General features: G+C 44.2%; 1 protein-coding gene across 18 annotated transcripts in view; it reads right to left on the bottom strand.

Annotated features, from left to right (window-relative positions):
• LOC144615101 (uncharacterized) overlaps positions 1-13,107 on the bottom strand; it is a 237,109-nt gene that overhangs the window by 26,245 nt on the left and 197,757 nt on the right. Inside the window, exon 4 of one of the 18 annotated variants that reach the window (XR_014136539.1) lies at positions 6,737-7,714. The exons of the other annotated variants lie outside the window; for them this stretch is intronic. The gene's annotated coding sequence lies outside the window, so the exon portion shown is untranslated. Of the gene's footprint in view, positions 1-6,736; positions 7,715-13,107 lie in introns of those variants that run through there. 18 annotated transcript variants of the gene reach the window in all.

Raw genomic sequence — 13,107 nt, 5'->3', positions numbered from 1 at the left:
ACTATCTACTAATGACCATAGCACAGCCTGACCCTAGACGCCTCGATCCAACACTCCTTTACTGTGTGTATCTGGGAAGGGATTAATCAAAAGCATACACGCTGTCTTCGCCCCCAGCACACAGACACACGAACCTTAAGTCAAAGTTGATGAGCACCCAAAAGAGTCATGTCTAATGTAACCCAAAAGCTGCTGAGCATATGTAATCTTAGAAAGTCTCTCCACAAAGCAGGTATTTGTACCTATATTTTACATAGGGCTCAAGAGAGTTAAGTCCTTCAAACCCAGGTCTGTCTAACTCGAAATATCATGGTTGTCCCCACATTATATGCAACCTGGTCCTTGACTGAGAAAAATATTGGACCTGGGAAGGGGAAGAAGTAGATGGTAGAAAGTAAGTTGGGAACACCAGCTGGGAGGCTACTGCAAAGGCTGAAAAGATGGTGAGGGCGTGACCAAAGGTAATTACAGTGAAAGTTAGGAGGAAGGCCAAGTTCAAGGAAACATTTATAAAGGTAGAATTATTATAACTTTGAGATTAGCTAAGAAAATTAGCACACATGATAGATGATAGATAGATAGATATATAGATAGATGATAGAGACATAGAAACACAAAGACATAGAGACATAGATGATGGAGATGACAGATAGAGACATAGAGACACAGAGACAGAGACATAGATGATAATGATAGACAGACAGATAGATACAGATCCATATATGAATAGATATAGACAGATAGATGATAGATAATGATAGATGATAGATACATACATACACACAAACATAGATGATAATAGATAGATGATAGATAGATATATATAGATGGATAGATATAGATAGATGGATAGATGGATAGGTGATAGATATAGACAGATGACAGATATAGATTGATGGATAGAGACAGATGATAATGATAGATGATAGGTAGATAGATAGAGATAGAGATACATAGATGGGTAGATACAGATAGATGGATAGACAGATAGATAGATAGATAGATAGATGATAGATATAGATAGATGATAGTTTTGTTTGTTTGTTTCTCTTTACTACAGGTGGAAAAAAAAAAAAAAAAACCTGTGAAGCTGAGCTGATCATCTAACGCTGGGCTTCTCAGGTGTGGTGAGCAGGCCACAGTGAGTCCCGGGGTTCTGCCCCGTAATCTCTCAGGGGTGCAGCAGTTTCAGAAGAACAGGAAGGGGACTGTAATCCAAATGATTATTCCTGCAGAAATCCCCTTTATCAGTTTGGTTCTTAAGAATTGCACATAAGCTGTGGATGCCCTGGGTTAGTTTATACAGGCTAACATTTTGTTAATGGGGTGCAGCTCGTCTCTGCAAATGTATTTTTGTCCGCTGTGCCTTATGTTTGCGTTGATTACATTTTCATTGTGTTGTTTTGTTGATACAGAAGTGAAGCAAGGGCCCAAAACTGACTCGTCGACGTGGAAACGAAGAGACGGCAATTCCAACACAAGTATTTCAACCTAGAGAACATACTCCCGTGAGGCAGACGCTAACACTCTCCCCACTGATATACGGGGAGACTGAAGCATGTAGGGATTTCCTAAACTGGGATCACGTGGGGTGCCTGCGTGGTTCGGTCGGTTAACCATCTAAGACTCTTGATTTCAGCTCAGGTCATGATCTCACAGTTCGTTGGTTTGAGCCCCACATCAGGCTCTATACTGACAGCGCAGAGCCTGCTTGGGATTCTCTCTCTCTCTTTCTCTCTCTCTCTCTCTCCCCCCCTTCTCTCCCCTAAAATAAATAAGCATTAAAAAACTAAAAGCCACAAACTGCACTCTTAATAAATCAATCAATAAACTGGACTTATAAAGCGTCTAGGTGGCAGAGCTTGGGTTTGAACCCCACCATTTGGGGTCTGGAGGCTGCATCTGGAAGCACTCCATACTCCGCCACACAGCTAACGGGGGAGCCTTTTCTCTTATCGCCCAAAATCTGTGAGATTTTTTTTTTTTTTTGCCGAACGAATGACAATTTTTAAGCCATTATTTATACTTAGTATCAGTACTAATGGAGCACCTGCTAAGTGTGAAAAAAGGAAGGGCGTTAGCACTGGAATGAGCTGGTTCAACTTGAATGCCAACCCACAAACCACTTCATTCACAGGGGGCAGCTGGCATTGCCATATGCTTCTTGATCTTAATGCCGTGTTGAAGGAAACAGTGAAAGTTGGAAAATTACCTTCGGACACCAAATATACACATTCTTAGCGTTCTTTGTAAAGAACCAGGAAGTGAGTTTGGTTTTTCACCCTGAAGTGCGCTTTCTAACAAAAGGGAAGGTGTAAGTGCTAATTGAGATTTTTCTTTCTTTCTTTCTTTTTTTTTAATGATTTTATTTTATTTTTAAGATAGAGCGAGCAGGGGAGGGGCAGAGAGAGAGGAGGACAGAGGATCCAAAGCAGGCTTGGTGCTCACAGCACAGAGCCTGATGCGGGGCTCGAACTCAGGAACCGAGCCGAGAGGTCATGACCTGAGCCGAAGTCGGTTTCTCACCTGACTGAGCCACCCAGGCGCCCCTAATTGAGATTTTCCTTAAATGAAGAATGAAATAAAGATATTTTTAATTACCCTGATACTGCTAATGAAATCATCTCTAAGATTTTATGCAGCTTTGTTAAGTTGGGATCTCAAAGATAGTCAGTGTCAGAAGTATGATGACCCTATAGCTTTAAAAGCAAAATATCATAATTTCTAATGTTGAGGATAAGACCGAATTTCCTGAATGAAGCAAACTACAGATCAAACAGTTCAATCACTTGGAGTTAATACTTGCACAAAACTTGATTATTTTTTCACTCAGTGGAGAAAGAAACCAATGCCCCATTATTGGATATACTTATAAACTATACTAAGATCAAATACGTGCCAAAATGCTTTCAGAGACACATGCGACCAAGGAACGGATCAGAAATCCATTTTCAGCTATTATCCAAGTTAACATTGAACCTCTCAATGTTTCAGTGGGAGGCATTTGTCACCTTAATACCTTTGGAGCACTGAAATTACAAAGAAGTGGGAAATCTTGGCATTATTTCTGGGTCCATGTTCAATCAGATATCCAGAACTTCCTGCCAGAGCCCCTGAACAATTGCTATCCTCTGAATGACTAATAATTACGCCAGGATTTTCTAATTTTGCTGGGTTTTGTTTTTTATGTTTTTTTTCCAAGTATAATTACCATACAGTGTTATATTAGTTTCAGGTGTGAAATAGAACGATTCAACAAGTCTACATGATTCTCAGCGCTCGCCATGACCAGTGTGCTCCTAATCCCTTTCATCCATTCCACCCTTCCCCCAGTCCAGCTCCTCCCTGGCAACCAACACTTTGTTCCGTACACTTAAGTCTTTTTTGTTTTTCTCTCTTGTTTGCTCATTTGTTTGGTTTCTTAAATGTCATATGTGCGTGAAGTCATGTGGTATTTGTTTTTCTCTGACTTATTTCACTTAGCATATTATATCCTCTAGACCCATCCGAGATTTTCCAATTTAATATAAAGAGTAAACACTTAATTGTGTTAGATTTTTTTTTAATGTTTATTTTTGAAAGACAGACAGCGTGAGCAGGGAGGGGCAGAGAGAGAGGGAGGCACAGAATCTGAAGCAGGCTCCAGGCTCTGAGCTGTCAGCACACAGCCCGATGTGGGGCTCGAGCTCACGAACTGTGAGATCATGATCTGAGCCACCCAGGCGCCCGGATTTGGTTTATTTGAAGCTAACAGTAAGACCCAATTAAGAGGAGCTTTAACATCATGGAAAGTTCTTTCTCTCGTTCTCTCGCCAAGAAGTTGGATCGCTCTAGTTCTATCCACCTTTCTATTTATTGATTTTATTTTTGAAAGAGAGAGAGAGAGAGAGAGAGAGCATGAGCAGGGGAGGGGCAGAGGACAGGGAGAGAGAATCCCAAGCAGGCTCCGTGCTGTCAGCATAGAGCCCAACACAGGGCTTGATCTCACCCAGGGGGACACCACGACCTGCGCTGAAATCAAGCGGCGGAGCCTTAACTAACTGAGCCACCCAGGCGCCCCTTTCTGATCCTACCCCTAGGTTGCAGCCACAAGGTCATCACGAGTCAAAATAGCTGCTGGATCTCCGGCCATCTCTCCTGCATCCCAGGCTGAGAGAAGGATGGCAAGAAAGAGAAAAGAGCAAACACCAGAGCCACAGAGCTCAGCCAAGTCCCTTGAACCAGCCCCCACGTTAGTGAGTGACCTCGACTTACCTCACTCCAGTAGAGTCGGGTGCGGGCGGTGAGGCGGGGAGCAGACCTGCCCTCCCGGCAGCCCTCCTCCTTCCGGGCTTCTCCCTCCCTTCCAGCCCCTCTCCCTCCTCTGGGTGCCTCCTGGGACCAGACGCACAGCTCCAGCCTCTCCCACCCAAACTGCCCTCGGGTCAGACCACGCCCCTCTCAGCCCCCCCACCCCACCCCCCCACCCCCCCCCGCGCTCTCTCGCTTTTAGGTCCTCGGATCCTTGCCCCACCCTGTGTGGGGGAGCCCTGAGCCAACAGAGGACACCCCCTTTCTTCCACTACCCAGTGGAGGTGAGGTCGGGCTGTTTCAAAGTGTGAATGAGTTCGGGTTTAATGGCAGTTTTGCCTGGCACACGGTAGGACTTTTCAAGCCCCCTCTGCCCGTTTCTGCTTATTTTTAATAATCACAGCTGGGCTTTTTTCCGGATCTGTGCTAAATCCTCACGTGTGGGCAGGAAAGGGAGTCAGGGCGGGCAGGGGCTCAGGAGCCCAAACGTCGAGCCTCACAGATCCCAGAGGCTCTGAGGTCTGGCTGAGTTAGTCGTTATTCTGCTTTGTGTTTAGGTGTAGTTGACAATGTTACATAACAGTGCCAGGTGTATAACATCCTGACTTTATATTTGTGTGTATTATCAAATGACCAGCGAGTGAAGTCTAGTTAACATCCACTGCCGTGCCCAAATTTATTTTCTTGTGATGAAAAATTTTCAGATCTATTCTTAGCACCTTTCACATATACAATAGAGCATCGTTAACCGCAGTCATTATGCTGCACGTTACATCCCCAGGGTTTATTTGCTGTATAGCTAGGAGTTCGTACTTTTTAACCCGTTTTGCCCACCCCCTATCCAAACGCTCTGTATCTGTGAGCTGGGGTTTGTGTGTGTGTGTGATGCGTTTGTGTTTCAGATTCCACATGTGCGTGAGATCGCTGTGCGTCTTTCTCCGTCTGACTTCTTTCGTTGACCGTAATGCTGTCAAGGTCCACGCACGTTGTTACAAGTGGCAAGATTTCATTCCTTTTAGGGTTAACAGTCCACTGTATATATATATACATATATATGCCACACCTTCTTTATCCATTCGTACATCCATGGCCACTTAGGTTGCTTCCGAGTCTTGCTTTGTAAACAATGCTGCAGTGAGCATGGGGGTGCATTTTCAAGTAAGCGTCTTTGCTTTCTCTGCACAAGGACCCAGAAGTGGGATTGCTGGATCATCCGGTAGTTCTATTTTCTATTATCAGTGTTTTGAGGAAACTCCCTGCTGTCTTCCAGAGTGGCTGCACCAATTTCCATTCTCCCCAACAGTGCACCAGGGTTCCATTTTCTCCACATCTCTGCCCACGCTCATTATTGCTTGTCTTTTGGTCACAGCTATTCTGTCAGCTGGGAGGTGACATCTCACTGTGGCTTTGGTTTCTATCTCCCTGGTGACGAGCGATGCTGAGCACGTTTTCATGTGGCTGTTGGCCGCCTCTGTGGCTTTGGGCTAGGGTCTTGAAGAAGGAGCGAGGAACTGCAGTCTCATACAAAGACGGTGGGGCTGCCGAGATGGCTGGGAAAGGGTGTGGTGCTCTCGCTCCAGCGCTGCCCCAGGGGTCTGGGGGCAGTGACGCTCTGGGGTCCCCTCGGCAAGGCTGCTGCTGCTGCCCAGCTGGAACTGCCAAGGGAGCCATATCTTCTCACCCCTGACCCCTCTTGACTGTTGTACAAACCCGGGGGGAAGACTACCGCAGCTCTCTTAACTCTCGGATCGCCCCTCTTGGAAGGGGACCTACAATGTCTCAAGGCTGTCCTGTGGGGCTGAGCCAGAGTTTCCCTCTGTGGACCCTCTCCGTGGACTTTCTTGACATACCACCCTTGAGGGCCTCCTCGTCCCTCCTTCCAAACTCCCCTGCCAGTTTTTCCCGGGAGCATTTCCCAATGTTACATGCCCTGGAGTCCTGGTCTCAGGGACTTTGGGTGAAGGACCCAAGTAAGACAGCACAGTGAGAAGGGGAGTAGCCAGTGGGCAGAGTAGGGGCGTGGCTAAATACAAGCCTTATCACTTCACTACCCTGCCTACACCTGACCTCTTTTTTTTTTCCAGTTTCTCTGAGAAATACTAATCAGCATACATCACTGTGTGAGTTTAAGGCACACAGCATAATAGTTTGAATTACATCTATTGTGAAATGTTTAACACAATAGGTTCAGCTAACATCCACCTTCCCATATAGATACATGATCTCTTACTTTGAGGGCATAGAGGGGCCGGGCACCCACAGGCAGCCCGATGATGGGATCGTCCTCCTCTACATTTCACTTTGAAACATCTCAACCGCAAATCGTCGTTTTTCACTTTCACCCAAACATATAAAATAATGATTCATATTAGCAAAAACTGTAAGGCACTTAGGTAAGGCATTTGATATAGAGTTAAAAACATCTGTATCTGTTTGAACACAGGGGTTTTATTTATTTTTTTTTCTACTTCTCCTCTAAACTTTTTGGCACTAAATAGGCAGAGCCTGAAAAATATTACAGCCTGACTCATGTTAGCTAATGTTATATAGATTTAGAAAAACAAATTGGCCAAGACAGTTTTTCAAAACTGCTATGCAATAATCTAATGCTAATTTCTCTGCTGCAATTACATTTGGATGTGGCACTAAACAATGAGTAAATCAACTTTTCAATAGCCTTTTTTAGCCTGTTCCTATGACTGAATTATACACATTTCCCACGATGCTCTTAATTTCAAAACTCATTTCCTATCATAGTGCATATCATTTTTCTGCACGTTCCCTCATGAATTTCAGGCTGTTTCTATATTTGATTCCTCAAGCACCTGATTTAGTTAGGGAACTCAATGTGAGGAAAGCTTATGTCACATATAGATAAATGCTTTACTCTTCAGTAAGAAGGTTGGGTTACACGACCTGTGGAGAGGAACTCATTAAAATGCAGGGGTGAGGGTTATGTATTTCACGCACTGTGACAACACTGACCCGGTTTCATCACCTTTCAACAACCTATTTTAATTTGTTTTCCTTCCCTCTTTTTTGTCCTCATAATTCTTTTCCAGTCAACCCTATGCATTATTCTATTTGAAAATTAGTCCAATGTATTCTCTGATTTAATTTGGCCCAGAGCCCTGGTTGGTAGATTTGTAGTCAGTTGATATCTACTCTCTATTTTGCCGACCCAGAACAATTTCTCTTAATAATGTCCTTTAAAGGTCCCTAAAACATTTGAAGGCTTTTGCTGAAACTACACCTATTAAAGTTTACTTTTATCCGCCTGGGGAAATCCAAAGAAGTATTCGCAAAGAGTACAACATAATGTGACCATCAGTGTGCAACTTCCTCACGAGACGATGTGTGGCAGGACATCTTCTCAAGCCAAAAGGGAATGCGGTCTCCTCCCTTCAGTGGGTGCACGAATACCCTATCAGAGAAGATGGAAATAGTGAGCTCCACAAAGCTACGCTCTCAGCATGTGACTGAAACTAGAGCCACTCTGGGTATGTTCGAACCACATCACCCTGCTGACTTGGGCAGGTTCATCAGGACTCCTAAACATGTCTGGGTCACATCACTGGCGAGAGAAGCCAGACAGTGCCGAACTGACTCTCCGTTTCTCCCAATGTTTTTGTTTGGACGACAGGGCGGGGATGCCCAGGTTTCAAGTGATCCCAGAGACAGTCAAGCCCCAGTTTCAAAGGCAATTCTTAAAACTACAGCTCCAGGGGGCACCTGGGTGGCGCAGTCGGTTAAGCGTCCGACTTCAGCCAGGTCACGATCTCGCGGTCCGTGAGTTTGAGCCCCGCGTCAGGCTCTGGGCTGATGGCTCGGAGCCTGGAGCCTGTTTCCGATTCTGTGTCTCCCTCTCTCTCTGCCCCTCCCCCGTTCATGCTCTGTCTCTCTGTCCCAAAAATAAATAAAAAACGTTGAAAAAAAAAACAAAAAAACAAAAAAAAACTACAGCTCCAGGCCACCCCCCCCAAAAGGTGCTCCGATTCCAGAGAGAAGTCTCTGGAATAGTTAAAGGGAAAGTGAGGATCAGGAGAAGCCCACCAGCCACTCCAACAAGGGATGTTTGAATATTACTTCAGTGGCAAAGTAGGGCCTCAGAAGGAAGCCCAAGGTGGAGTTGAAATTGATTTTTCTTTCTTTTTTAAAAATGATTTTCTGTAACGATCCCATCGGAATCAAGACTTTCCGAAGCTGAGAGTCACAGCTCCTTTATGGGATGGGTAGTTGTCCTTAATGAGGAGAGGACTGGGGTGCAGCTCTTGGCTCTGTTAGTTACTACCTGTGTGAGCTGGGATGAGTTTCATAACCTTTCTTTAAAAAAAATTTTTTTTAAAGTTTATTTATTTTTGAGAGAGAGAGAGAGAGAGACAAAGCGTGAGTAGGGAAGAGGCAGAGAGAGAGGGAGACACAAAATTCGAAGCAGGCTCTCCAGGCCCTGAGCTGTCAGCACAGAGCCGGATGCGGGGCTCAAACCCACGAACTGCGAGATCATGACCTGAGCGAAGTCAGATGCTCATCCGACTGAGCCACCCAGGCGCCCCTTCACAACCTTTCTTGGCCTCAGTTCCTCCCACTATCTAAAGTATCAGTTTAATCTAATTCAATATTTGTTGCATTTCCACCTAGGAATAAAAGGCCCAGTCTCCTATATGAATTCCTTGAACAACTCAAAGCTCATCTCTGATGAGGACAAGACCTAGACTGGATTTCTTTTTGATGTTGGGCTATGGCAGGGGGCAGAACTGGGAACCTCTGTTTTGTTCAATGCATTCAACCTCTGTCTTATTCGAACCAACCAACACACACTGCCAGCCACATCTAGTAAGGAAGAACTGAGATCCCAGGAAAGAGACGCTGAGGCGCAAATTTGCATGGAGGATGTTTAGTGGGAGTGTCCATGCAATCACGTCCTGTGGGAGCAGAACCGGGCAGAGAGGAGAGCTGAGCTGTGATCCAGTCCATGCAAAGACTTCAGCTGAGCTCAGCGGAGACTCTGGAGCCCAAATGGCTCCACACTGAGGCAAGGGAGCTGGGCCTTGAAACTCCCCCCGCCCATAGATGAGTCCTTAGACCCTACCAGCTCTGTGGAGGGGGCATGGCCGGGCCAAGGCAGCTTACTTCAAGACAAGGGCCCAGCTGCAAGCTGGCTAGCCACACTCCCAGAAACTGGGGTGAAGGGGTGTCAGTGCTTCAGCCCGGTAGTGAGGGACTGGGGGGTGCCCCCGGCACTCACTCCAAGCACAATCGTGTAAGAGGAAGTTCTTTTTCTCCTCACTGCATCGCAAAGCCAGATGTATTAAGTGCTATAGTAGAGGGAAGATCAACTCTGCCCGACGAAGCCAAAGAAAGTGTTGTGGAGGCAATAATATTTAAGCTGGGATTTGAGGAACGGATAGAATTCTGGAAAACTAGATGGAAGATGGGCTTTCTAAGTGAAGGAAACAGTGAAAAGAGGAATAAAAAATGCATTTTTTTAGAGGATCAGGTCTGGGGAGGCAAATATCACTCGGCCAGATTTAACTAGCGCAAAAGGTAAGAAAGGGAAAGTAAGTAAAGAAAAGTTGCAGAAACAAGAATGGCACAAATGAGAGATAGAATGAGCAAGACCAGACACAGGGCAAGCTCCTGGTGTCTAGAGGGCAGAATCCTAGCCTAGAAGTGACACTCACTCGGGAACTGAGTTTGTGGGGTCCGTTTCACTGAACTTCCACAAGATAAAATAATAGCTCCGGGCAGCGTTACTTACAAGTATTAGAAATGTCCTCAAGGGCTAGTTTCAGAATCCTTGGGATATTGAAGAGAATTGAGATTTAACTCGTCTCCACCCCGTATGCTGCTGGCATCCAGCACTTTCCCTCGCACACATTAGGGTTCCCAGAGGGACCGTGTTCTTCTGGTGGCTTCTCCCTCTAAAACCCCGCTTCCGGGATTCTGGCCAACACTCAAAGCGATGGCAGAAGTCCACATGACTTCCTCCACTTGTGAACACCTGTCAGACAAGTTCATGAGCTAGCCGGAGTTCACACAGCCCCGGAACTAAAGCCAGGTAGCTCTCCCTGCCCCCAAGCCTGTCCATTCTCTATTTATATTAACAAATTCAAGGGAAGGGGGCGGGGTAGGGGAAACCTCCTGGTACATGCAGAGATTGTACTGAGTTTTAATGTTTAACATATCTTCTAAAGAACTTAACATAATGTATAAAGTATGCTCATCACTCACATGTATGCCAGCCTAGTTATTATGAGAGATTCTTGAATAAACTCCTTTCTCTGATTCACAGTGTATGTCTTTTTAAAAATATGTGGAACTTCATCTATCTTTATAAGAGCCACGTTAGCAATAATTGGATAAAGAATACAACATTATAAATGCTTACAATTTTGTTACTAATTCATAAACTATTCATTTCATTTAAAAAGAGTAATAAACGGATACAATTTTGACTATATAATTTACGGTAATGGACCCATTCTCTCTTGGCTCTGTGGAAAAGCGGACAGAAATGCAAAGCATGTGACTACTTTTAATATATATTGGAAATAGCCCTGCTTTATTACATTTCATGAAAGGCACAGGAAAAACGTCTCCACCACGCTCGTTTTTTGTGTGACTCCTGGTGAAAATAACAATGACGATGTTTGTTGTTATTATTTGATACCTGGTTGTATTTTGTCTTGCAAATTATTCTTTATTGACACACAAATACATTAAGAAGGTAAATATAGAAAGGGGCACCTGGGTGGCTCAGTCGGTTAAGCGTCCGACTTCGGCTCAGGTCACAATCTCACGGTTTGTGGGTTCGAGCCCCACGTCGGGCTCTGTGCTGACAGCTGGGAGCCTGGAGCCTGCTTCGGATTCTGTGTCTCCCTCTCTCTCTGCCCCTCCCCTCTCATGCTCTCTCTCTCTCTCTCTCTCAAAAATAAATAAAAACATAAAAAAAGAAGTAAATATAGAAAAAAATGCACTGAAAATCAGGAAACACAAATATTAAAAAGAGATTTTACAAAATGTTAGTATTTAAATGTACACAGAATTCATTAGCAGCCATTTCCTACAGCAGTAAATTCCTTCTCCTTACCTTCCCCCTATACGTCCTCAATAATTGTCCTAACATGTATTTTTATAAATATGTTATCACTGGAGAGGTGAGTGGGAAAATCTTAACAGTTGAAACCTTTCTCATAAACCACGCTGAAGGAAAAAAAGGCCTGTAATTGTATCCAGAAAACACTACCGGGTACTTCTGTGCACCATGCTGTTCTCAGAAAACGTGGAAGGAGGATCTAAACTTTGCTGTGATCATAGATGCCAATCTCATTCATCAGAGTGGAAGGAAGGGACGGTGAGTTAAAACAGGAAAGCTATCGTGCAGCTAGACATTTTGACCCCTTCTTCGTCTTTTAAGTTGCATTTCCCAAAACAATGAGACCAGCAAGGAGAAAGGAACTGTCATGAGAGAGGAGGCCACCGTGCAGCTGAGTGGCTTATGTCCAGGCTCCGTGGTGCCTGGAAGGGGATGAATGGGGGTGCAATCTGGTCATCATGAGCCTTGTGCCCTGGCCTGGAGTGTGCCACCAGAGGACATGGCTGCCTTTTCCTAGTGCTTCCATTTAAACGGGCCCCTGTGTTTGTAATTTACTCAAAGGAAGCTGAAGTCCTCGAAATAGCCTTAAAGCAAGAGTATATAGAAAGTGCAGAGTAGTTAGAAAGCGGATGTTTAAGGGGTGGGTGAGAGAGACCTACAAAGAAAAAAACAAGAACTAAAACCCAGAAATGTAAGAGAAGCACTAAGAGAAAAATAGCATCATAGAATTTAGGGAAAAGCCTCAGAATTCAGGGAAGAATATAATGAACAATGCTGAATGTAAAAAATAAGTCCAAAAGACAATAATTGAAATTTGTCCTTTGAAAAAGGTCATCTGTAGGTCACTTAGGACCTTCCCAGAGCATTAGCACGTCAGTGTCAGGGGCAGAAGAGAGAAGAGAAGGAGACAAGCCAGCAGCTAGAAGGACAAGCAGGTTCAAAGGAATCCTTTTGTTTCTCATGGAAGAGACTTGAAAGTGATTTTAGGCTGATGGGAAGAAACTGGTAAGAGGCATGGATATTATTTATAAAGAAATGTGCTTGAATAGCAGGGTTTTTTTAACCTTTTTTATTTATTTTTGAGAGACAGAGACCGAGCACGAGGTAGGGAGGGGCAGAAAGAGAGGGAAGCACAGAATCTGAACCAGGCTCCAGGTTTTGAGCAATCAGCACAGAGCCCAATGCGGGCCTCTAACCCACGAACCTGAGCTGAAGTCAGACACTTAACCAACTGAGCCACTCAGGGCCCCCAGAATAACAGTTTTGAGATCCTTTTTTTAACCTCTTTTATCTTCTTTCAACTATCTATGTTTTATATCCCCCACCATCAACCTCATATTACTTTCCTGTATCAAGTACACTTTTGGTCTATTAATTTGTGTTTATTACAATCATTAGTGTAATATCTTGTTAATGGCATCTCGTTATGATAATTTTATGCTGTTGAAAATACTATTTGCAACATACAGATGTTGCAGGCCACATTCTCTCTCTCTATTTTTTCTATAAAGTCCATAAGTGTAGAAGGCAAATAGATTTTTAAAAATTCATTATTCTTTACAAAAAGATTATTAAGGTCATCCTGTTAGCCTAGGAAAATTTCTATGGAAAGTTTCTACTTAAAATCATCACACTGGTCATACAGCGAAGGGTCAGTTTCAAGAAATTCTAACAAGGGAGAATTAACACAGAGCTAAAAATTTTAATTTGCTTTCTATCAG

Source organism: Panthera onca, chromosome F2 (genome assembly GCF_046562875.1).
Source record: "Panthera onca isolate mPanOnc1 chromosome F2, mPanOnc1 haplotype 2, whole genome shotgun sequence".
Lineage (NCBI taxonomy): Eukaryota > Metazoa > Chordata > Mammalia > Carnivora > Felidae > Panthera > Panthera onca.
The sequence above is the reverse complement of the archived record's forward strand: the minus strand, read 5'-3'. Positions and strand labels throughout refer to the sequence as shown.